This window comes from Anomaloglossus baeobatrachus, unplaced genomic scaffold, assembly GCF_048569485.1.
Source record: "Anomaloglossus baeobatrachus isolate aAnoBae1 unplaced genomic scaffold, aAnoBae1.hap1 Scaffold_812, whole genome shotgun sequence".
Lineage (NCBI taxonomy): Eukaryota > Metazoa > Chordata > Amphibia > Anura > Aromobatidae > Anomaloglossus > Anomaloglossus baeobatrachus.
Window position 1 is genome coordinate 22215 of NW_027445198.1, and position 21707 is coordinate 43921.

Genomic DNA, 21707 nt, shown 5'->3' on the forward strand with positions numbered 1-21707 from the left:
TTTTTACAGTTTTTCTATTCCCAATTAGCCGTTTAAGTGTACTTATTGAAAGTAGTAATTCTTTCATAGGCCGCCCTTTCTTAGTATTTGACGTTCCTTATATTGCGGTATGAGGCTTCGCAGTAGGTTGCAAACATTCATCACCCATGACTGTCCCCAATTGAGCTCAGAAGCTCAATGTCTATCATGACCTCTCTTTTAGAATGTCCAAGAGCAAGCAAACTATTCCTCCAGGAGAGGGCGCCAACAGACTACTAAAGAGATCATCATTACTCAAAGAAAACCCCAAAAACCAATGCATGATAGGAATAAACAGGTAACTTTCTTTGGAGTGGAAGCGGAGAGATCGCACCAGATGCCAATTCTAGATGTTATCACACCTGTGGTCACTGCAGCAGCAGGTGAATCCACTTTGTCCAAAAGGGATCTATTCCATTCAATTGCAAATGATCTAGATAAGACAGAGAACTGCAGCACGGGGACATAGCCGAGTTGGTCAGGTTGAGTGGTGATGAGTTTGCTATTTGGATGAATAAAGAAAGTCAAAAGTGTGAAAGATAAAAAACAAAAGGAGGAAGTGTGAAAAGTGAATGGGCCAAATTGAGGTGCATATGAAGACGTATGCTTTCTTCCAATTCATTAAATCGGGCTAATATGAATCAGGTGAATTGAGTTCTGCTTTTGGAAACTGGGTTAAGAAGGGGTGCACCGTTCCTGGAGGTACTGCAATACCAGGTCAATGCGTGGAGTGGACAGAGCAAGCTCTTTTTCCATCTCCCTGTTCTAAAAATCCATTTAATATATGGTCCCCAGATAGGGGACGTATCAGATATTAAACTGATAAGAACAGATACTACACTTGATCTTAGCCAAAAGGCCGAGAAGCGATAACCAGAATTGGTTTGGGCCTCGAGTGGCACCCTGGCCTATGCCGGACACATCTTAGGGAGAGAGAGCGAGAGGGAGACAAACCCACGCCTACACAAGACATTTTGTCACCCAAGCCAACCCTTGAAAAGGCTGCTTTGCAGAGCCAAAACAAGAAGAATGGTGCGTTTTGCAGCCGCCGCCCACTGCAATGAATCTGAATAACTCCTCCTTTAGGGCGCAAGCAACTCCCCTCCCCCTTGCAGTCTTTCCAATTCACGATACAAAAAGACGGACAGGACAGGTTGCCTGACTTTCCGTCACTGCCACCCTTTGCCATCCTTACCCGTAGAAAGCCCTTTCATCATCCCCAAACCCTAATCTTTTCCCTTTCCTTCCCAGCCCCCAAACCCTGCCCTCTGTACCTTTCTCACCACCCGCTTCCCTTCTCCTGTCATCCCCCTACCACCCGGGAAAAAAAGAGATTGCCCCCTCCTTCCACTAGCCCACCCTCCCACCCAAAGAACAACTTCTTCTGCGCAGCTTGTTTTCTAGGCAGCAGCGCTATTGTGATGTCATCGGGGGGCATTGTGACAAGCCGCCAGTGTTCCGTCTCTTCATGTTGTGCACAGTTCAAACGGAAAATACATCAACAGGCAGACTACAGAAAAGCTTACTATCAAAGGTTAGAGGGGGGCTTTCTCAGAGGGCTTTTTACAGTTTTTCTATTCCCAATTAGCCGTTTAAGTGTACTTATTGAAAGTAGTAATTCTTTCATAGGCCGCCCTTTCTTAGTATTTGACGTTCCTTATATTGCGGTATGAGGCTTCGCAGTAGGTTGCAAACATTCATCACCCATGACTGTCCCCAATTGAGCTCAGAAGCTCAATGTCTATCATGACCTCTCTTTTAGAATGTCCAAGAGCAAGCAAACTATTCCTCCAGGAGAGGGCGCCAACAGACTACTAAAGAGATCATCATTACTCAAAGAAAACCCCAAAAACCAATGCATGATAGGAATAAACAGGTAACTTTCTTTGGAGTGGAAGCGGAGAGATCGCACCAGATGCCAATTCTAGATGTTATCACACCTGTGGTCACTGCAGCAGCAGGTGAATCCACTTTGTCCAAAAGGGATCTATTCCATTCAATTGCAAATGATCTAGATAAGACAGAGAACTGCAGCACGGGGACATAGCCGAGTTGGTCAGGTTGAGTGGTGATGAGTTTGCTATTTGGATGAATAAAGAAAGTCAAAAGTGTGAAAGATAAAAAACAAAAGGAGGAAGTGTGAAAAGTGAATGGGCCAAATTGAGGTGCATATGAAGACGTATGCTTTCTTCCAATTCATTAAATCGGGCTAATATGAATCAGGTGAATTGAGTTCTGCTTTTGGAAACTGGGTTAAGAAGGGGTGCACCGTTCCTGGAGGTACTGCAATACCAGGTCAATGCGTGGAGTGGACAGAGCAAGCTCTTTTTCCATCTCCCTGTTCTAAAAATCCATTTAATATATGGTCCCCAGATAGGGGACGTATCAGATATTAAACTGATAAGAACAGATACTACACTTGATCTTAGCCAAAAGGCCGAGAAGCGATAACCAGAATTGGTTTGGGCCTCGAGTGGCACCCTGGCCTATGCCGGACACATCTTAGGGAGAGAGAGCGAGAGGGAGACAAACCCACGCCTACACAAGACATTTTGTCACCCAAGCCAACCCTTGAAAAGGCTGCTTTGCAGAGCCAAAACAAGAAGAATGGTGCGTTTTGCAGCCGCCGCCCACTGCAATGAATCTGAATAACTCCTCCTTTAGGGCGCAAGCAACTCCCCTCCCCCTTGCAGTCTTTCCAATTCACGATACAAAAAGACGGACAGGACAGGTTGCCTGACTTTCCGTCACTGCCACCCTTTGCCATCCTTACCCGTAGAAAGCCCTTTCATCATCCCCAAACCCTAATCTTTTCCCTTTCCTTCCCAGCCCCCAAACCCTGCCCTCTGTACCTTTCTCACCACCCGCTTCCCTTCTCCTGTCATCCCCCTACCACCCGGGAAAAAAAGAGATTGCCCCCTCCTTCCACTAGCCCACCCTCCCACCCAAAGAACAACTTCTTCTGCGCAGCTTGTTTTCTAGGCAGCAGCGCTATTGTGATGTCATCGGGGGGCATTGTGACAAGCCGCCAGTGTTCCGTCTCTTCATGTTGTGCACAGTTCAAACGGAAAATACATCAACAGGCAGACTACAGAAAAGCTTACTATCAAAGGTTAGAGGGGGGCTTTCTCAGAGGGCTTTTTACAGTTTTTCTATTCCCAATTAGCCGTTTAAGTGTACTTATTGAAAGTAGTAATTCTTTCATAGGCCGCCCTTTCTTAGTATTTGACGTTCCTTATATTGCGGTATGAGGCTTCGCAGTAGGTTGCAAACATTCATCACCCATGACTGTCCCCAATTGAGCTCAGAAGCTCAATGTCTATCATGACCTCTCTTTTAGAATGTCCAAGAGCAAGCAAACTATTCCTCCAGGAGAGGGCGCCAACAGACTACTAAAGAGATCATCATTACTCAAAGAAAACCCCAAAAACCAATGCATGATAGGAATAAACAGGTAACTTTCTTTGGAGTGGAAGCGGAGAGATCGCACCAGATGCCAATTCTAGATGTTATCACACCTGTGGTCACTGCAGCAGCAGGTGAATCCACTTTGTCCAAAAGGGATCTATTCCATTCAATTGCAAATGATCTAGATAAGACAGAGAACTGCAGCACGGGGACATAGCCGAGTTGGTCAGGTTGAGTGGTGATGAGTTTGCTATTTGGATGAATAAAGAAAGTCAAAAGTGTGAAAGATAAAAAACAAAAGGAGGAAGTGTGAAAAGTGAATGGGCCAAATTGAGGTGCATATGAAGACGTATGCTTTCTTCCAATTCATTAAATCGGGCTAATATGAATCAGGTGAATTGAGTTCTGCTTTTGGAAACTGGGTTAAGAAGGGGTGCACCGTTCCTGGAGGTACTGCAATACCAGGTCAATGCGTGGAGTGGACAGAGCAAGCTCTTTTTCCATCTCCCTGTTCTAAAAATCCATTTAATATATGGTCCCCAGATAGGGGACGTATCAGATATTAAACTGATAAGAACAGATACTACACTTGATCTTAGCCAAAAGGCCGAGAAGCGATAACCAGAATTGGTTTGGGCCTCGAGTGGCACCCTGGCCTATGCCGGACACATCTTAGGGAGAGAGAGCGAGAGGGAGACAAACCCACGCCTACACAAGACATTTTGTCACCCAAGCCAACCCTTGAAAAGGCTGCTTTGCAGAGCCAAAACAAGAAGAATGGTGCGTTTTGCAGCCGCCGCCCACTGCAATGAATCTGAATAACTCCTCCTTTAGGGCGCAAGCAACTCCCCTCCCCCTTGCAGTCTTTCCAATTCACGATACAAAAAGACGGACAGGACAGGTTGCCTGACTTTCCGTCACTGCCACCCTTTGCCATCCTTACCCGTAGAAAGCCCTTTCATCATCCCCAAACCCTAATCTTTTCCCTTTCCTTCCCAGCCCCCAAACCCTGCCCTCTGTACCTTTCTCACCACCCGCTTCCCTTCTCCTGTCATCCCCCTACCACCCGGGAAAAAAAGAGATTGCCCCCTCCTTCCACTAGCCCACCCTCCCACCCAAAGAACAACTTCTTCTGCGCAGCTTGTTTTCTAGGCAGCAGCGCTATTGTGATGTCATCGGGGGGCATTGTGACAAGCCGCCAGTGTTCCGTCTCTTCATGTTGTGCACAGTTCAAACGGAAAATACATCAACAGGCAGACTACAGAAAAGCTTACTATCAAAGGTTAGAGGGGGGCTTTCTCAGAGGGCTTTTTACAGTTTTTCTATTCCCAATTAGCCGTTTAAGTGTACTTATTGAAAGTAGTAATTCTTTCATAGGCCGCCCTTTCTTAGTATTTGACGTTCCTTATATTGCGGTATGAGGCTTCGCAGTAGGTTGCAAACATTCATCACCCATGACTGTCCCCAATTGAGCTCAGAAGCTCAATGTCTATCATGACCTCTCTTTTAGAATGTCCAAGAGCAAGCAAACTATTCCTCCAGGAGAGGGCGCCAACAGACTACTAAAGAGATCATCATTACTCAAAGAAAACCCCAAAAACCAATGCATGATAGGAATAAAGAGGTAACTTTCTTTGGAGTGGAAGCGGAGAGATCGCACCAGATGCCAATTCTAGATGTTATCACACCTGTGGTCACTGCAGCAGCAGGTGAATCCACTTTGTCCAAAAGGGATCTATTCCATTCAATTGCAAATGATCTAGATAAGACAGAGAACTGCAGCACGGGGACATAGCCGAGTTGGTCAGGTTGAGTGGTGATGAGTTTGCTATTTGGATGAATAAAGAAAGTCAAAAGTGTGAAAGATAAAAAACAAAAGGAGGAAGTGTGAAAAGTGAATGGGCCAAATTGAGGTGCATATGAAGACGTATGCTTTCTTCCAATTCATTAAATCGGGCTAATATGAATCAGGTGAATTGAGTTCTGCTTTTGGAAACTGGGTTAAGAAGGGGTGCACCGTTCCTGGAGGTACTGCAATACCAGGTCAATGCGTGGAGTGGACAGAGCAAGCTCTTTTTCCATCTCCCTGTTCTAAAAATCCATTTAATATATGGTCCCCAGATAGGGGACGTATCAGATATTAAACTGATAAGAACAGATACTACACTTGATCTTAGCCAAAAGGCCGAGAAGCGATAACCAGAATTGGTTTGGGCCTCGAGTGGCACCCTGGCCTATGCCGGACACATCTTAGGGAGAGAGAGCGAGAGGGAGACAAACCCACGCCTACACAAGACATTTTGTCACCCAAGCCAACCCTTGAAAAGGCTGCTTTGCAGAGCCAAAACAAGAAGAATGGTGCGTTTTGCAGCCGCCGCCCACTGCAATGAATCTGAATAACTCCTCCTTTAGGGCGCAAGCAACTCCCCTCCCCCTTGCAGTCTTTCCAATTCACGATACAAAAAGACGGACAGGACAGGTTGCCTGACTTTCCGTCACTGCCACCCTTTGCCATCCTTACCCGTAGAAAGCCCTTTCATCATCCCCAAACCCTAATCTTTTCCCTTTCCTTCCCAGCCCCCAAACCCTGCCCTCTGTACCTTTCTCACCACCCGCTTCCCTTCTCCTGTCATCCCCCTACCACCCGGGAAAAAAAGAGATTGCCCCCTCCTTCCACTAGCCCACCCTCCCACCCAAAGAACAACTTCTTCTGCGCAGCTTGTTTTCTAGGCAGCAGCGCTATTGTGATGTCATCGGGGGGCATTGTGACAAGCCGCCAGTGTTCCGTCTCTTCATGTTGTGCACAGTTCAAACGGAAAATACATCAACAGGCAGACTACAGAAAAGCTTACTATCAAAGGTTAGAGGGGGGCTTTCTCAGAGGGCTTTTTACAGTTTTTCTATTCCCAATTAGCCGTTTAAGTGTACTTATTGAAAGTAGTAATTCTTTCATAGGCCGCCCTTTCTTAGTATTTGACGTTCCTTATATTGCGGTATGAGGCTTCACAGTAGGTTGCAAACATTCATCACCCATGACTGTCCCCAATTGAGCTCAGAAGCTCAATGTCTATCATGACCTCTCTTTTAGAATGTCCAAGAGCAAGCAAACTATTCCTCCAGGAGAGGGCGCCAACAGACTACTAAAGAGATCATCATTACTCAAAGAAAACCCCAAAAACCAATGCATGATAGGAATAAACAGGTAACTTTCTTTGGAGTGGAAGCGGAGAGATCGCACCAGATGCCAATTCTAGATGTTATCACACCTGTGGTCACTGCAGCAGCAGGTGAATCCACTTTGTCCAAAAGGGATCTATTCCATTCAATTGCAAATGATCTAGATAAGACAGACTGCAGCACGGGGACATAGCCGAGTTGGTCAGGTTGAGTGGTGATGAGTTTGCTATTTGGATGAATAAAGAAAGTCAAAAGTGTGAAAGATAAAAAACAAAAGGAGGAAGTGTGAAAAGTGAATGGGCCAAATTGAGGTGCATATGAAGACGTATGCTTTCTTCCAATTCATTAAATCGGGCTAATATGAATCAGGTGAATTGAGTTCTGCTTTTGGAAACTGGGTTAAGAAGGGGTGCACCGTTCCTGGAGGTACTGCAATACCAGGTCAATGCGTGGAGTGGACAGAGCAAGCTCTTTTTCCATCTCCCTGTTCTAAAAATCCATTTAATATATGGTCCCCAGATAGGGGACGTATCAGATATTAAACTGATAAGAACAGATACTACACTTGATCTTAGCCAAAAGGCCGAGAAGCGATAACCAGAATTGGTTTGGGCCTCGAGTGGCACCCTGGCCTATGCCGGACACATCTTAGGGAGAGAGAGCGAGAGGGAGACAAACCCACGCCTACACAAGACATTTTGTCACCCAAGCCAACCCTTGAAAAGGCTGCTTTGCAGAGCCAAAACAAGAAGAATGGTGCGTTTTGCAGCCGCCGCCCACTGCAATGAATCTGAATAACTCCTCCTTTAGGGCGCAAGCAACTCCCCTCCCCCTTGCAGTCTTTCCAATTCACGATACAAAAAGACGGACAGGACAGGTTGCCTGACTTTCCGTCACTGCCACCCTTTGCCATCCTTACCCGTAGAAAGCCCTTTCATCATCCCCAAACCCTAATCTTTTCCCTTTCCTTCCCAGCCCCCAAACCCTGCCCTCTGTACCTTTCTCACCACCCGCTTCCCTTCTCCTGTCATCCCCCTACCACCCGGGAAAAAAAGAGATTGCCCCCTCCTTCCACTAGCCCACCCTCCCACCCAAAGAACAACTTCTTCTGCGCAGCTTGTTTTCTAGGCAGCAGCGCTATTGTGATGTCATCGGGGGGCATTGTGACAAGCCGCCAGTGTTCCGTCTCTTCATGTTGTGCACAGTTCAAACGGAAAATACATCAACAGGCAGACTACAGAAAAGCTTACTATCAAAGGTTAGAGGGGGGCTTTCTCAGAGGGCTTTTTACAGTTTTTCTATTCCCAATTAGCCGTTTAAGTGTACTTATTGAAAGTAGTAATTCTTTCATAGGCCGCCCTTTCTTAGTATTTGACGTTCCTTATATTGCGGTATGAGGCTTCGCAGTAGGTTGCAAACATTCATCACCCATGACTGTCCCCAATTGAGCTCAGAAGCTCAATGTCTATCATGACCTCTCTTTTAGAATGTCCAAGAGCAAGCAAACTATTCCTCCAGGAGAGGGCGCCAACAGACTACTAAAGAGATCATCATTACTCAAAGAAAACCCCAAAAACCAATGCATGATAGGAATAAACAGGTAACTTTCTTTGGAGTGGAAGCGGAGAGATCGCACCAGATGCCAATTCTAGATGTTATCACACCTGTGGTCACTGCAGCAGCAGGTGAATCCACTTTGTCCAAAAGGGATCTATTCCATTCAATTGCAAATGATCTAGATAAGACAGAGAACTGCAGCACGGGGACATAGCCGAGTTGGTCAGGTTGAGTGGTGATGAGTTTGCTATTTGGATGAATAAAGAAAGTCAAAAGTGTGAAAGATAAAAAACAAAAGGAGGAAGTGTGAAAAGTGAATGGGCCAAATTGAGGTGCATATGAAGACGTATGCTTTCTTCCAATTCATTAAATCGGGCTAATATGAATCAGGTGAATTGAGTTCTGCTTTTGGAAACTGGGTTAAGAAGGGGTGCACCGTTCCTGGAGGTACTGCAATACCAGGTCAATGCGTGGAGTGGACAGAGCAAGCTCTTTTTCCATCTCCCTGTTCTAAAAATCCATTTAATATATGGTCCCCAGATAGGGGACGTATCAGATATTAAACTGATAAGAACAGATACTACACTTGATCTTAGCCAAAAGGCCGAGAAGCGATAACCAGAATTGGTTTGGGCCTCGAGTGGCACCCTGGCCTATGCCGGACACATCTTAGGGAGAGAGAGCGAGAGGGAGACAAACCCACGCCTACACAAGACATTTTGTCACCCAAGCCAACCCTTGAAAAGGCTGCTTTGCAGAGCCAAAACAAGAAGAATGGTGCGTTTTGCAGCCGCCGCCCACTGCAATGAATCTGAATAACTCCTCCTTTAGGGCGCAAGCAACTCCCCTCCCCCTTGCAGTCTTTCCAATTCACGATACAAAAAGACGGACAGGACAGGTTGCCTGACTTTCCGTCACTGCCACCCTTTGCCATCCTTACCCGTAGAAAGCCCTTTCATCATCCCCAAACCCTAATCTTTTCCCTTTCCTTCCCAGCCCCCAAACCCTGCCCTCTGTACCTTTCTCACCACCCGCTTCCCTTCTCCTGTCATCCCCCTACCACCCGGGAAAAAAAGAGATTGCCCCCTCCTTCCACTAGCCCACCCTCCCACCCAAAGAACAACTTCTTCTGCGCAGCTTGTTTTCTAGGCAGCAGCGCTATTGTGATGTCATCGGGGGGCATTGTGACAAGCCGCCAGTGTTCCGTCTCTTCATGTTGTGCACAGTTCAAACGGAAAATACATCAACAGGCAGACTACAGAAAAGCTTACTATCAAAGGTTAGAGGGGGGCTTTCTCAGAGGGCTTTTTACAGTTTTTCTATTCCCAATTAGCCGTTTAAGTGTACTTATTGAAAGTAGTAATTCTTTCATAGGCCGCCCTTTCTTAGTATTTGACGTTCCTTATATTGCGGTATGAGGCTTCGCAGTAGGTTGCAAACATTCATCACCCATGACTGTCCCCAATTGAGCTCAGAAGCTCAATGTCTATCATGACCTCTCTTTTAGAATGTCCAAGAGCAAGCAAACTATTCCTCCAGGAGAGGGCGCCAACAGACTACTAAAGAGATCATCATTACTCAAAGAAAACCCCAAAAACCAATGCATGATAGGAATAAACAGGTAACTTTCTTTGGAGTGGAAGCGGAGAGATCGCACCAGATGCCAATTCTAGATGTTATCACACCTGTGGTCACTGCAGCAGCAGGTGAATCCACTTTGTCCAAAAGGGATCTATTCCATTCAATTGCAAATGATCTAGATAAGACAGAGAACTGCAGCACGGGGACATAGCCGAGTTGGTCAGGTTGAGTGGTGATGAGTTTGCTATTTGGATGAATAAAGAAAGTCAAAAGTGTGAAAGATAAAAAACAAAAGGAGGAAGTGTGAAAAGTGAATGGGCCAAATTGAGGTGCATATGAAGACGTATGCTTTCTTCCAATTCATTAAATCGGGCTAATATGAATCAGGTGAATTGAGTTCTGCTTTTGGAAACTGGGTTAAGAAGGGGTGCACCGTTCCTGGAGGTACTGCAATACCAGGTCAATGCGTGGAGTGGACAGAGCAAGCTCTTTTTCCATCTCCCTGTTCTAAAAATCCATTTAATATATGGTCCCCAGATAGGGGACGTATCAGATATTAAACTGATAAGAACAGATACTACACTTGATCTTAGCCAAAAGGCCGAGAAGCGATAACCAGAATTGGTTTGGGCCTCGAGTGGCACCCTGGCCTATGCCGGACACATCTTAGGGAGAGAGAGCGAGAGGGAGACAAACCCACGCCTACACAAGACATTTTGTCACCCAAGCCAACCCTTGAAAAGGCTGCTTTGCAGAGCCAAAACAAGAAGAATGGTGCGTTTTGCAGCCGCCGCCCACTGCAATGAATCTGAATAACTCCTCCTTTAGGGCGCAAGCAACTCCCCTCCCCCTTGCAGTCTTTCCAATTCACGATACAAAAAGACGGACAGGACAGGTTGCCTGACTTTCCGTCACTGCCACCCTTTGCCATCCTTACCCGTAGAAAGCCCTTTCATCATCCCCAAACCCTAATCTTTTCCCTTTCCTTCCCAGCCCCCAAACCCTGCCCTCTGTACCTTTCTCACCACCCGCTTCCCTTCTCCTGTCATCCCCCTACCACCCGGGAAAAAAAGAGATTGCCCCCTCCTTCCACTAGCCCACCCTCCCACCCAAAGAACAACTTCTTCTGCGCAGCTTGTTTTCTAGGCAGCAGCGCTATTGTGATGTCATCGGGGGGCATTGTGACAAGCCGCCAGTGTTCCGTCTCTTCATGTTGTGCACAGTTCAAACGGAAAATACATCAACAGGCAGACTACAGAAAAGCTTACTATCAAAGGTTAGAGGGGGGCTTTCTCAGAGGGCTTTTTACAGTTTTTCTATTCCCAATTAGCCGTTTAAGTGTACTTATTGAAAGTAGTAATTCTTTCATAGGCCGCCCTTTCTTAGTATTTGACGTTCCTTATATTGCGGTATGAGGCTTCGCAGTAGGTTGCAAACATTCATCACCCATGACTGTCCCCAATTGAGCTCAGAAGCTCAATGTCTATCATGACCTCTCTTTTAGAATGTCCAAGAGCAAGCAAACTATTCCTCCAGGAGAGGGCGCCAACAGACTACTAAAGAGATCATCATTACTCAAAGAAAACCCCAAAAACCAATGCATGATAGGAATAAACAGGTAACTTTCTTTGGAGTGGAAGCGGAGAGATCGCACCAGATGCCAATTCTAGATGTTATCACACCTGTGGTCACTGCAGCAGCAGGTGAATCCACTTTGTCCAAAAGGGATCTATTCCATTCAATTGCAAATGATCTAGATAAGACAGAGAACTGCAGCACGGGGACATAGCCGAGTTGGTCAGGTTGAGTGGTGATGAGTTTGCTATTTGGATGAATAAAGAAAGTCAAAAGTGTGAAAGATAAAAAACAAAAGGAGGAAGTGTGAAAAGTGAATGGGCCAAATTGAGGTGCATATGAAGACGTATGCTTTCTTCCAATTCATTAAATCGGGCTAATATGAATCAGGTGAATTGAGTTCTGCTTTTGGAAACTGGGTTAAGAAGGGGTGCACCGTTCCTGGAGGTACTGCAATACCAGGTCAATGCGTGGAGTGGACAGAGCAAGCTCTTTTTCCATCTCCCTGTTCTAAAAATCCATTTAATATATGGTCCCCAGATAGGGGACGTATCAGATATTAAACTGATAAGAACAGATTTTTTGATTTAATGAAGCTTTCCAAAGCACCGCAAAAAATGCATGACCGAAGTCACACCAAAAACAGTGCAAAGGCTAGGATTCGTAAGGACCCCTCCGTGAGGAGAGGGTCCCCAAAAATCAACCCCGTCCCTCCGAGCCAGAAGGCCACAGCAAGGGTCAGGGATCTTCGGTGCTCCCCCAAGCCGAAGCCTGGTTGAGCCTTGTCGTTGCTCCCAGCGTCCACCCAGGCATCTTACCCAAGTGGAGTAGAGAGCTACTAGTTGTTGGTTTCGCAGCCGAAACTGCCCGGACCGTCAACCGGTGTTGGTTTCTCAGCCCAAGGCTAACCGGACCTCCAACCGGGTGTTGGTTTCTCAGCCGAAGCTGACCCGGACCTCCAACCGGGTGTTGGTTTCTCAGCCGAAGCTGACCCAGACCTCCAACCGGGTGTTGGTTTCTCAGCCGAAGCTGACCCGGACCTCCAACCGGGTGTTGGTTTCTCAGCCCAAAGCTGAACGGACCTCCGACCATGATTATAAAAATTTCCCTTCCTAGCCAGAAGGCCGGGATAGAGCAATATGCTCAGAAAGTATGAAAGGGCAAGGTACGGTGTGCTACAGAGCCCAAGGCTCGCCGGGGTCCCAAGCCAGCAAGCTCAGACTCACTCCAGGGTCGTCAGTCCTGGGGCACATTGCACCATAGCCCCCACACTTACTCAGTCTAATAGCCTCGATCCTGGTAGGGCCATGTTTTCCTCTAGATGAATATACTATACATCAAGAGTACTAGCAAGCGCAACCTTCCAGTGTGCATTGCATCTGCCGAGCCTCACAGATACTACACTTGATCTTAGCCAAAAGGCCGAGAAGCGATAACCAGAATTGGTTTGGGCCTCGAGTGGCACCCTGGCCTATGCCGGACACATCTTAGGGAGAGAGAGCGAGAGGGAGACAAACCCACGCCTACACAAGACATTTTGTCACCCAAGCCAACCCTTGAAAAGGCTGCTTTGCAGAGCCAAAACAAGAAGAATGGTGCGTTTTGCAGCCGCCGCCCACTGCAATGAATCTGAATAACTCCTCCTTTAGGGCGCAAGCAACTCCCCTCCCCCTTGCAGTCTTTCCAATTCACGATACAAAAAGACGGACAGGACAGGTTGCCTGACTTTCCGTCACTGCCACCCTTTGCCATCCTTACCCGTAGAAAGCCCTTTCATCATCCCCAAACCCTAATCTTTTCCCTTTCCTTCCCAGCCCCCAAACCCTGCCCTCTGTACCTTTCTCACCACCCGCTTCCCTTCTCCTGTCATCCCCCTACCACCCGGGAAAAAAAGAGATTGCCCCCTCCTTCCACTAGCCCACCCTCCCACCCAAAGAACAACTTCTTCTGCGCAGCTTGTTTTCTAGGCAGCAGCGCTATTGTGATGTCATCGGGGGGCATTGTGACAAGCCGCCAGTGTTCCGTCTCTTCATGTTGTGCACAGTTCAAACGGAAAATACATCAACAGGCAGACTACAGAAAAGCTTACTATCAAAGGTTAGAGGGGGGCTTTCTCAGAGGGCTTTTTACAGTTTTTCTATTCCCAATTAGCCGTTTAAGTGTACTTATTGAAAGTAGTAATTCTTTCATAGGCCGCCCTTTCTTAGTATTTGACGTTCCTTATATTGCGGTATGAGGCTTCGCAGTAGGTTGCAAACATTCATCACCCATGACTGTCCCCAATTGAGCTCAGAAGCTCAATGTCTATCATGACCTCTCTTTTAGAATGTCCAAGAGCAAGCAAACTATTCCTCCAGGAGAGGGCGCCAACAGACTACTAAAGAGATCATCATTACTCAAAGAAAACCCCAAAAACCAATGCATGATAGGAATAAACAGGTAACTTTCTTTGGAGTGGAAGCGGAGAGATTGCACCAGATGCCAATTCTAGATGTTATCACACCTGTGGTCACTGCAGCAGCAGGTGAATCCACTTTGTCCAAAAGGGATCTATTCCATTCAATTGCAAATGATCTAGATAAGACAGAGAACTGCAGCACGGGGACATAGCCGAGTTGGTCAGGTTGAGTGGTGATGAGTTTGCTATTTGGATGAATAAAGAAAGTCAAAAGTGTGAAAGATAAAAAACAAAAGGAGGAAGTGTGAAAAGTGAATGGGCCAAATTGAGGTGCATATGAAGACGTATGCTTTCTTCCAATTCATTAAATCGGGCTAATATGAATCAGGTGAATTGAGTTCTGCTTTTGGAAACTGGGTTAAGAAGGGGTGCACCGTTCCTGGAGGTACTGCAATACCAGGTCAATGCGTGGAGTGGACAGAGCAAGCTCTTTTTCCATCTCCCTGTTCTAAAAATCCATTTAATATATGGTCCCCAGATAGGGGACGTATCAGATATTAAACTGATAAGAACAGATACTACACTTGATCTTAGCCAAAAGGCCGAGAAGCGATAACCAGAATTGGTTTGGGCCTCGAGTGGCACCCTGGCCTATGCCGGACACATCTTAGGGAGAGAGAGCGAGAGGGAGACAAACCCACGCCTACACAAGACATTTTGTCACCCAAGCCAACCCTTGAAAAGGCTGCTTTGCAGAGCCAAAACAAGAAGAATGGTGCGTTTTGCAGCCGCCGCCCACTGCAATGAATCTGAATAACTCCTCCTTTAGGGCGCAAGCAACTCCCCTCCCCCTTGCAGTCTTTCCAATTCACGATACAAAAAGACGGACAGGACAGGTTGCCTGACTTTCCGTCACTGCCACCCTTTGCCATCCTTACCCGTAGAAAGCCCTTTCATCATCCCCAAACCCTAATCTTTTCCCTTTCCTTCCCAGCCCCCAAACCCTGCCCTCTGTACCTTTCTCACCACCCGCTTCCCTTCTCCTGTCATCCCCCTACCACCCGGGAAAAAAAGAGATTGCCCCCTCCTTCCACTAGCCCACCCTCCCACCCAAAGAACAACTTCTTCTGCGCAGCTTGTTTTCTAGGCAGCAGCGCTATTGTGATGTCATCGGGGGGCATTGTGACAAGCCGCCAGTGTTCCGTCTCTTCATGTTGTGCACAGTTCAAACGGAAAATACATCAACAGGCAGACTACAGAAAAGCTTACTATCAAAGGTTAGAGGGGGGCTTTCTCAGAGGGCTTTTTACAGTTTTTCTATTCCCAATTAGCCGTTTAAGTGTACTTATTGAAAGTAGTAATTCTTTCATAGGCCGCCCTTTCTTAGTATTTGACGTTCCTTATATTGCGGTATGAGGCTTCGCAGTAGGTTGCAAACATTCATCACCCATGACTGTCCCCAATTGAGCTCAGAAGCTCAATGTCTATCATGACCTCTCTTTTAGAATGTCCAAGAGCAAGCAAACTATTCCTCCAGGAGAGGGCGCCAACAGACTACTAAAGAGATCATCATTACTCAAAGAAAACCCCAAAAACCAATGCATGATAGGAATAAACAGGTAACTTTCTTTGGAGTGGAAGCGGAGAGATCGCACCAGATGCCAATTCTAGATGTTATCACACCTGTGGTCACTGCAGCAGCAGGTGAATCCACTTTGTCCAAAAGGGATCTATTCCATTCAATTGCAAATGATCTAGATAAGACAGAGAACTGCAGCACGGGGACATAGCCGAGTTGGTCAGGTTGAGTGGTGATGAGTTTGCTATTTGGATGAATAAAGAAAGTCAAAAGTGTGAAAGATAAAAAACAAAAGGAGGAAGTGTGAAAAGTGAATGGGCCAAATTGAGGTGCATATGAAGACGTATGCTTTCTTCCAATTCATTAAATCGGGCTAATATGAATCAGGTGAATTGAGTTCTGCTTTTGGAAACTGGGTTAAGAAGGGGTGCACCGTTCCTGGAGGTACTGCAATACCAGGTCAATGCGTGGAGTGGACAGAGCAAGCTCTTTTTCCATCTCCCTGTTCTAAAAATCCATTTAATATATGGTCCCCAGATAGGGGACGTATCAGATATTAAACTGATAAGAACAGATACTACACTTGATCTTAGCCAAAAGGCCGAGAAGCGATAACCAGAATTGGTTTGGGCCTCGAGTGGCACCCTGGCCTATGCCGGACACATCTTAGGGAGAGAGAGCGAGAGGGAGACAAACCCACGCCTACACAAGACATTTTGTCACCCAAGCCAACCCTTGAAAAGGCTGCTTTGCAGAGCCAAAACAAGAAGAATGGTGCGTTTTGCAGCCGCCGCCCACTGCAATGAATCTGAATAACTCCTCCTTTAGGGCGCAAGCAACTCCCCTCCCCCTTGCAGTCTTTCCAATTCACGATACAAAAAGACGGACAGGACAGGTTGCCTGACTTTCCGTCACTGCCACCCTTTGCCATCCTTACCCGTAGAAAGCCCTTTCATCATCCCCAAACCCTAATCTTTTCCCTTTCCTTCCCAGCCCCCAAACCCTGCCCTCTGTACCTTTCTCACCACCCGCTTCCCTTCTCCTGTCATCCCCCTACCACCCGGGAAAAAAAGAGATTGCCCCCTCCTTCCACTAGCCCACCCTCCCACCCAAAGAACAACTTCTTCTGCGCAGCTTGTTTTCTAGGCAGCAGCGCTATTGTGATGTCATCGGGGGGCATTGTGACAAGCCGCCAGTGTTCCGTCTCTTCATGTTGTGCACAGTTCAAACGGAAAATACATCAACAGGCAGACTACAGAAAAGCTTACTATCAAAGGTTAGAGGGGGGCTTTCTCAGAGGGCTTTTTACAGTTTTTCTATTCCCAATTAGCCGTTTAAGTGTACTTATTGAAAGTAGTAATTCTTTCATAGGCCGCCCTTTCTTAGTATTTGACGTTCCTTATATTGCGGTATGAGGCTTCGCAGTAGGTTGCAAACATTCATCACCCATGACTGTCCCCAATTGAGCTCAGAAGCTCAATGTCTATCATGACCTCTCTTTTAGAATGTCCAAGAGCAAGCAAACTATTCCTCCAGGAGAGGGCGCCAACAGACTACTAAAGAGATCATCATTACTCAAAGAAAACCCCAAAAACCAATGCATGATAGGAATAAACAGGTAACTTTCTTTGGAGTGGAAGCGGAGAGATCGCACCAGATGCCAATTCTAGATGTTATCACACCTGTGGTCACTGCAGCAGCAGGTGAATCCACTTTGTCCAAAAGGGATCTATTCCATTCAATTGCAAATGATCTAGATAAGACAGAGAACTGCAGCACGGGGACATAGCCGAGTTGGTCAGGTTGAGTGGTGATGAGTTTGCTATTTGGATGAATAAAGAAAGTCAAAAGTGTGAAAGATAAAAAACAAAAGGAGGAAGTGTGAAAAGTGAATGGGCCAAATTGAGGTGCATATGAAGACGTATGCTTTCTTCCAATTCATTAAATCGGGCTAATATGAATCAGGTGAATTGAGTTCTGCTTTTGGAAACTGGGTTAAGAAGGGGTGCACCGTTCCTGGAGGTACTGCAATACCAGGTCAATGCGTGGAGTGGACAGAGCAAGCTCTTTTTCCATCTCCCTGTTCTAAAAATCCATTTAATATATGGTCCCCAGATAGGGGACGTATCAGATATTAAACTGATAAGAACAGATACTACACTTGATCTTAGCCAAAAGGCCGAGAAGCGATAACCAGAATTGGTTTGGGCCTCGAGTGGCACCCTGGCCTATGCCGGACACATCTTAGGGAGAGAGAGCGAGAGGGAGACAAACCCACGCCTACACAAGACATTTTGTCACCCAAGCCAACCCTTGAAAAGGCTGCTTTGCAGAGCCAAAACAAGAAGAATGGTGCGTTTTGCAGCCGCCGCCCACTGCAATGAATCTGAATAACTCCTCCTTTAGGGCGCAAGCAACTCCCCTCCCCCTTGCAGTCTTTCCAATTCACGATACAAAAAGACGGACAGGACAGGTTGCCTGACTTTCCGTCACTGCCACCCTTTGCCATCCTTACCCGTAGAAAGCCCTTTCATCATCCCCAAACCCTAATCTTTTCCCTTTCCTTCCCAGCCCCCAAACCCTGCCCTCTGTACCTTTCTCACCACCCGCTTCCCTTCTCCTGTCATCCCCCTACCACCCGGGAAAAAAAGAGATTGCCCCCTCCTTCCACTAGCCCACCCTCCCACCCAAAGAACAACTTCTTCTGCGCAGCTTGTTTTCTAGGCAGCAGCGCTATTGTGATGTCATCGGGGGGCATTGTGACAAGCCGCCAGTGTTCCGTCTCTTCATGTTGTGCACAGTTCAAACGGAAAATACATCAACAGGCAGACTACAGAAAAGCTTACTATCAAAGGTTAGAGGGGGGCTTTCTCAGAGGGCTTTTTACAGTTTTTCTATTCCCAATTAGCCGTTTAAGTGTACTTATTGAAAGTAGTAATTCTTTCATAGGCCGCCCTTTCTTAGTATTTGACGTTCCTTATATTGCGGTATGAGGCTTCGCAGTAGGTTGCAAACATTCATCACCCATGACTGTCCCCAATTGAGCTCAGAAGCTCAATGTCTATCATGACCTCTCTTTTAGAATGTCCAAGAGCAAGCAAACTATTCCTCCAGGAGAGGGCGCCAACAGACTACTAAAGAGATCATCATTACTCAAAGAAAACCCCAAAAACCAATGCATGATAGGAATAAACAGGTAACTTTCTTTGGAGTGGAAGCGGAGAGATCGCACCAGATGCCAATTCTAGATGTTATCACACCTGTGGTCACTGCAGCAGCAGGTGAATCCACTTTGTCCAAAAGGGATCTATTCCATTCAATTGCAAATGATCTAGATAAGACAGAGAACTGCAGCACGGGGACATAGCCGAGTTGGTCAGGTTGAGTGGTGATGAGTTTGCTATTTGGATGAATAAAGAAAGTCAAAAGTGTGAAAGATAAAAAACAAAAGGAGGAAGTGTGAAAAGTGAATGGGCCAAATTGAGGTGCATATGAAGACGTATGCTTTCTTCCAATTCATTAAATCGGGCTAATATGAATCAGGTGAATTGAGTTCTGCTTTTGGAAACTGGGTTAAGAAGGGGTGCACCGTTCCTGGAGGTACTGCAATACCAGGTCAATGCGTGGAGTGGACAGAGCAAGCTCTTTTTCCATCTCCCTGTTCTAAAAATCCATTTAATATATGGTCCCCAGATAGGGGACGTATCAGATATTAAACTGATAAGAACAGATACTACACTTGATCTTAGCCAAAAGGCCGAGAAGCGATAACCAGAATTGGTTTGGGCCTCGAGTGGCACCCTGGCCTATGCCGGACACATCTTAGGGAGAGAGAGCGAGAGGGAGACAAACCCACGCCTACACAAGACATTTTGTCACCCAAGCCAACCCTTGAAAAGGCTGCTTTGCAGAGCCAAAACAAGAAGAATGGTGCGTTTTGCAGCCGCCGCCCACTGCAATGAATCTGAATAACTCCTCCTTTAGGGCGCAAGCAACTCCCCTCCCCCTTGCAGTCTTTCCAATTCACGATACAAAAAGACGGACAGGACAGGTTGCCTGACTTTCCGTCACTGCCACCCTTTGCCATCCTTACCCGTAGAAAGCCCTTTCATCATCCCCAAACCCTAATCTTTTCCCTTTCCTTCCCAGCCCCCAAACCCTGCCCTCTGTACCTTTCTCACCACCCGCTTCCCTTCTCCTGTCATCCCCCTACCACCCGGGAAAAAAAGAGATTGCCCCCTCCTTCCACTAGCCCACCCTCCCACCCAAAGAACAACTTCTTCTGCGCAGCTTGTTTTCTAGGCAGCAGCGCTATTGTGATGTCATCGGGGGGCATTGTGACAAGCCGCCAGTGTTCCGTCTCTTCATGTTGTGCACAGTTCAAACGGAAAATACATCAACAGGCAGACTACAGAAAAGCTTACTATCAAAGGTTAGAGGGGGGCTTTCTCAGAGGGCTTTTTACAGTTTTTCTATTCCCAATTAGCCGTTTAAGTGTACTTATTGAAAGTAGTAATTCTTTCATAGGCCGCCCTTTCTTAGTATTTGACGTTCCTTATATTGCGGTATGAGGCTTCGCAGTAGGTTGCAAACATTCATCACCCATGACTGTCCCCAATTGAGCTCAGAAGCTCAATGTCTATCATGACCTCTCTTTTAGAATGTCCAAGAGCAAGCAAACTATTCCTCCAGGAGAGGGCGCCAACAGACTACTAAAGAGATCATCATTACTCAAAGAAAACCCCAAAAACCAATGCATGATAGGAATAAACAGGTAACTTTCTTTGGAGTGGAAGCGGAGAGATCGCACCAGATGCCAATTCTAGATGTTATCACACCTGTGGTCACTGCAGCAGCAGGTGAATCCACTTTGTCCAAAAGGGATCTATTCCATTCAATTGCAAATGATCTAGATAAGACAGAGAACTGCAGCACGGGGACATAGCCGAGTTGGTCAGGTTGAGTGGTGATGAGTTTGCTATTTGGATGAATAAAGAAAGTCAAAAGTGTGAAAGATAAAAAACAAAAGGAGGAAGTGTGAAAAGTGAATGGGCCAAATTGAGGTGCATATGAAGACGTATGCTTTCTTCCAATTCATTAAATCGGGCTAATATGAATCAGGTGAATTGAGTTCTGCTTTTGGAAACTGGGTTAAGAAGGGGTGCACCGTTCCTGGAGGTACTGCAATACCAGGTCAATGCGTGGAGTGGACAGAGCAAGCTCTTTTTCCATCTCCCTGTTCTAAAAATCCATTTAATATATGGTCCCCAGATAGGGGACGTATCAGATATTAAACTGATAAGAACAGATACTACACTTGATCTTAGCCAAAAGGCCGAGAAGCGATAACCAGAATTGGTTTGGGCCTCGAGTGGCACCCTGGCCTATGCCGGACACATCTTAGGGAGAGAGAGCGAGAGGGAGACAAACCCACGCCTACACAAGACATTTTGTCACCCAAGCCAACCCTTGAAAAGGCTGCTTTGCAGAGCCAAAACAAGAAGAATGGTGCGTTTTGCAGCCGCCGCCCACTGCAATGAATCTGAATAACTCCTCCTTTAGGGCGCAAGCAACTCCCCTCCCCCTTGCAGTCTTTCCAATTCACGATACAAAAAGACGGACAGGACAGGTTGCCTGACTTTCCGTCACTGCCACCCTTTGCCATCCTTACCCGTAGAAAGCCCTTTCATCATCCCCAAACCCTAATCTTTTCCCTTTCCTTCCCAGCCCCCAAACCCTGCCCTCTGTACCTTTCTCACCACCCGCTTCCCTTCTCCTGTCATCCCCCTACCACCCGGGAAAAAAAGAGATTGCCCCCTCCTTCCACTAGCCCACCCTCCCACCCAAAGAACAACTTCTTCTGCGCAGCTTGTTTTCTAGGCAGCAGCGCTATTGTGATGTCATCGGGGGGCATTGTGACAAGCCGCCAGTGTTCCGTCTCTTCATGTTGTGCACAGTTCAAACGGAAAATACATCAACAGGCAGACTACAGAAAAGCTTACTATCAAAGGTTAGAGGGGGGCTTTCTCAGAGGGCTTTTTACAGTTTTTCTATTCCCAATTAGCCGTTTAAGTGTACTTATTGAAAGTAGTAATTCTTTCATAGGCCGCCCTTTCTTAGTATTTGACGTTCCTTATATTGCGGTATGAGGCTTCGCAGTAGGTTGCAAACATTCATCACCCATGACTGTCCCCAATTGAGCTCAGAAGCTCAATGTCTATCATGACCTCTCTTTTAGAATGTCCAAGAGCAAGCAAACTATTCCTCCAGGAGAGGGCGCCAACAGACTACTAAAGAGATCATCATTACTCAAAGAAAACCCCAAAAACCAATGCATGATAGGAATAAACAGGTAACTTTCTTTGGAGTGGAAGCGGAGAGATCGCACCAGATGCCAATTCTAGATGTTATCAC

General features: G+C 46.5%; 13 non-coding genes and 1 pseudogene across 13 annotated transcripts; all 14 read right to left on the bottom strand.

Annotated features, from left to right (window-relative positions):
- Positions 1-698: 698 nt before the first annotated feature.
- Positions 699-889, bottom strand: LOC142288295 (U2 spliceosomal RNA). The gene has a single exon (XR_012749087.1). It is a non-coding gene; the product is annotated as a U2 spliceosomal RNA (small nuclear RNA).
- A 1387-nt stretch (positions 890-2276) lies between these two features.
- Positions 2277-2467, bottom strand: LOC142288296 (U2 spliceosomal RNA). The gene has a single exon (XR_012749088.1). It is a non-coding gene; the product is annotated as a U2 spliceosomal RNA (small nuclear RNA).
- Positions 2468-3854: 1387 nt separating this feature from the next.
- LOC142288297 (U2 spliceosomal RNA) lies at positions 3855-4045 on the bottom strand. The gene has a single exon (XR_012749089.1). It is a non-coding gene; the product is annotated as a U2 spliceosomal RNA (small nuclear RNA).
- Positions 4046-5432: 1387 nt separating this feature from the next.
- Positions 5433-5623, bottom strand: LOC142288299 (U2 spliceosomal RNA). Its single transcript, XR_012749091.1, has one exon. It is a non-coding gene; the product is annotated as a U2 spliceosomal RNA (small nuclear RNA).
- A 1384-nt stretch (positions 5624-7007) lies between these two features.
- LOC142288300 (U2 spliceosomal RNA) lies at positions 7008-7198 on the bottom strand. The gene has a single exon (XR_012749092.1). It is a non-coding gene; the product is annotated as a U2 spliceosomal RNA (small nuclear RNA).
- Positions 7199-8585: 1387 nt separating this feature from the next.
- On the bottom strand, positions 8586-8776 carry LOC142288301 (U2 spliceosomal RNA). The gene has a single exon (XR_012749093.1). It is a non-coding gene; the product is annotated as a U2 spliceosomal RNA (small nuclear RNA).
- A 1387-nt stretch (positions 8777-10163) lies between these two features.
- LOC142288302 (U2 spliceosomal RNA) lies at positions 10164-10354 on the bottom strand. Its single transcript, XR_012749094.1, has one exon. It is a non-coding gene; the product is annotated as a U2 spliceosomal RNA (small nuclear RNA).
- Positions 10355-11741: 1387 nt separating this feature from the next.
- On the bottom strand, positions 11742-11939 carry LOC142288284 (U2 spliceosomal RNA). Its single transcript, XR_012749079.1, has one exon. It is a non-coding gene; the product is annotated as a U2 spliceosomal RNA (small nuclear RNA).
- Positions 11940-12623: 684 nt separating this feature from the next.
- Positions 12624-12750, bottom strand: LOC142288286 (U2 spliceosomal RNA; annotated as a pseudogene).
- Positions 12751-14137: 1387 nt separating this feature from the next.
- Positions 14138-14328, bottom strand: LOC142288303 (U2 spliceosomal RNA). The gene has a single exon (XR_012749095.1). It is a non-coding gene; the product is annotated as a U2 spliceosomal RNA (small nuclear RNA).
- Positions 14329-15715: 1387 nt separating this feature from the next.
- Positions 15716-15906, bottom strand: LOC142288304 (U2 spliceosomal RNA). Its single transcript, XR_012749096.1, has one exon. It is a non-coding gene; the product is annotated as a U2 spliceosomal RNA (small nuclear RNA).
- A 1387-nt stretch (positions 15907-17293) lies between these two features.
- LOC142288306 (U2 spliceosomal RNA) lies at positions 17294-17484 on the bottom strand. Its single transcript, XR_012749097.1, has one exon. It is a non-coding gene; the product is annotated as a U2 spliceosomal RNA (small nuclear RNA).
- A 1387-nt stretch (positions 17485-18871) lies between these two features.
- Positions 18872-19062, bottom strand: LOC142288307 (U2 spliceosomal RNA). Its single transcript, XR_012749098.1, has one exon. It is a non-coding gene; the product is annotated as a U2 spliceosomal RNA (small nuclear RNA).
- Positions 19063-20449: 1387 nt separating this feature from the next.
- LOC142288308 (U2 spliceosomal RNA) lies at positions 20450-20640 on the bottom strand. The gene has a single exon (XR_012749099.1). It is a non-coding gene; the product is annotated as a U2 spliceosomal RNA (small nuclear RNA).
- Positions 20641-21707: the final 1067 nt, after the last annotated feature.